Genomic DNA, 2,785 nt, shown 5'->3' with positions numbered 1-2,785 from the left:
CAAATTTCCGAACTTGAACCTCAGCTCCTTTACATAGCTTATGGGGTAGATTTTGTCGGAAGTGGTGAGAATACTTTTAATGCGTAAGAGCATGAACCCAATGAGTGTTTGTCACATTCCAGTCATTGTCCGACTGAGATTTCGAATCTGCCTCTGTGCCTGACTGGGAGCTCCTTCTCTCATCACCTTCCAGGGAGACCCCATCAGTCCTTGAAGAGCCTGGTTGGAATATCGACCCTTTTCACACTTCGTGTTGTTCAGTTCTGCACTTCCATGCATCACTGGTCTCAAGGCTTTTGTCTCTGTAACTTGGATTTCTTGTGGAATAGTGAGAATAGTGGAATTTCTTGTGGAATAGTGAGAAGGAATAGTGAGAAGCACCAGGAAGACTTGGATTTGAGCTCTGCCCGCCGCTCGGTCAGACCAGTAGGAAGACAGTGAACACGATGGAGTAAGGGGTGTGTTATGGGAAGCAGAGCTTACACCATTGTCAGGGACGCTGGGGACGTTATTTTCCAGAAGAAGGAATGGACGGATCTGAGAAAAGACACTACTAACCCCTTGAGGGCTTCGGCAGGTGGATGGGCAGCTGGGGAGCCAGGCACGGCCAGGTCGGGGGGGAGGGGGACACAAAGGGAAGCTGGCAGAAAAGTCAATGGGAATTTGTGGTCTTTGTGTGGCTGCGGCCTCTGCAGGTCCACACTCAGGNCGCTGGGGACGTTATTTTCCAGAAGAGGAATGGACGGATCTGAGAAAAGACACTACTAACCCCTTGAGGGCTTTGGCAGGTGGATGGGCAGCTGGGGAGCCAGGCACGGCCAGGTTGGGGGGGGGGCACAAAGGGAAGCTGGCAGAAAAGTCAATGGGAATCTGTGGTCTTTGTGTGGCTGCGGCCTCTGCAGGTCCACACTTCTGTGAAGTGTATGGGGTGCCATTGCTCAGGAGGGCAAGGGATTCGGAAGATATGAATGTGAAGCGAGGGAGAGCAAGGACGTACTAGAACCTTCTGGGACTCTGCACGTGTCGACACACAGACTGCAACGACCATCAGAGAGGAAGGTGCTGTGCTCCTCGGGTGCTGCCTCACTCTGTTTTTCAATCTTGCACAAATTCCTCTCCTCACTTGAATGCACGGAAGGGCATCCTGGGAAATGTAGTTCCAGCTAATCAAGTGACACAGCATAAACCACCACAGCCACTTAGTGGTTATGTGGGTTGTATGGGGCAGTTTATTTAACCTTTCTGATCCTTTCCTTCCCTATTGGTGTCGTGATGTAAAAGAGATAACAGTTATAACTACTTCTGCACCGTTTTAGAGGATTAAGTGAGATAATAATGTAAACAATGTATTACTAAATATAAAGATTGTGTATCAGATTATTGTTATTAGATACATTGATTCATTTAGTTAACATGCATCTACTGTGAGCTAGGAACTCCCCTATACTTGGGGTGTCTGGCAATGAGTTAAATAGACAATATCCTTGTTATCACGAAGCTGAATTAGACACCAGTGAGATAAGTGGAGAACCAGTTGACCGACTGGATTTCAGAGCACAGACCTACTATTAAAGTATACATTTGGAAGTTATTAGTATTTAGGTGGCATTTAAAGACATGAGTCTGATTGAGCCCACCTAGGGAATGCATGTAAATTGAGAGGAGATTGAGATCTGAGGCACTCCAAAATTTACGGGTGAAAAAGCAAAGAAGAACAAGTAATAGCCTGAGAAACAGCAACCAGAAATGTAGAGAAGAAATAATAGACACTGGTGTCCTGGTAGCTAAATGTAGAAAGTTTTTAAGAGTGTGAAGAGATCAACTTTAACTTCTGCCGAAAAGCCATTTGATATGATAATTAAGAATTCACCATTGGTTTAGTAGCATGGAGATTGTTGCCAGGATAGAATGGGTCCAGGGCAAAATGAAAGGAGAGGAAGTTCTCGGTGCCAAAGAAGCCGAAAAATAGGGCAGGAATAAGCGGAAAGTGTGTCAAGGGAGATTTTATACGTGTCTATATCTATGCAGAGATACCTTATGCAAGATAATCTAGATCTAGACCCAGGTATAGATATAGATGGTGGATGCATAGGTGGATAGATGGATACAGACATAGATGGTGGATGGAGAGACACCCATCCAGCTAGGGTGTATTTTATACCTCATGCATAAAACATACAAAGTTGGCTCTATTCTATCTGCCAGTCTGTTGGTTGATGAGAATGGCCCATCAGTGCCGAGCATCGGCCGGACCCCCTTTGTCTAGTGATGCAAAGGAGAAACTTGCTTCCTTCAGGCAGCTCGCCCTTCAGAGGAAAAATGGTCAAGCTGAGCGGGCATACGCAGTTACGCTTTCCAAATTTATGAGTCCCATTCATGTCAGCTTCCAGAAGAAGGCTGAGCAAAGAGGAAGAACAGAGGGGCTGGAGGGGAAAAGGTGGGTTCCGGGGAGAACAAGAACGTTTGGGAAATATCAGAGTAAAAAGAAATTTAAATGACAGTTTTGGTGAAAAGAGAGCGTACTTTGCAGAAGCACACAGTGGAGAAACTTGGGGAGCTGGGGAGAGCTAGTATAAAGCCTAGTGTGACGCCGCGTGGGACGGTCATCTGCCCTGTAGCACTTACAGCACAGGTCAGATTTGTTCTTGGGTGACACCCGCCTGCCTGGACGGGGCTGGGGGCGAACGCCCTGGGCCACGGGGCTCTGGGTGACCCACCTGGGTGACTTCCATCGTCAGCAGCGGGGGGGTTCAGAAGGAGCTGTTTTGATTACCCCTGCCCCCCC

This window comes from Crocuta crocuta, unplaced genomic scaffold (assembly GCF_008692635.1).
Source record: "Crocuta crocuta isolate KB4526 unplaced genomic scaffold, BGI_CrCroc_1.0 scaffold243, whole genome shotgun sequence".
In the NCBI taxonomy this organism is placed as follows: Eukaryota; Metazoa; Chordata; class Mammalia; order Carnivora; family Hyaenidae; genus Crocuta; species Crocuta crocuta.
Note: the sequence above shows the minus strand (reverse complement) of the source record.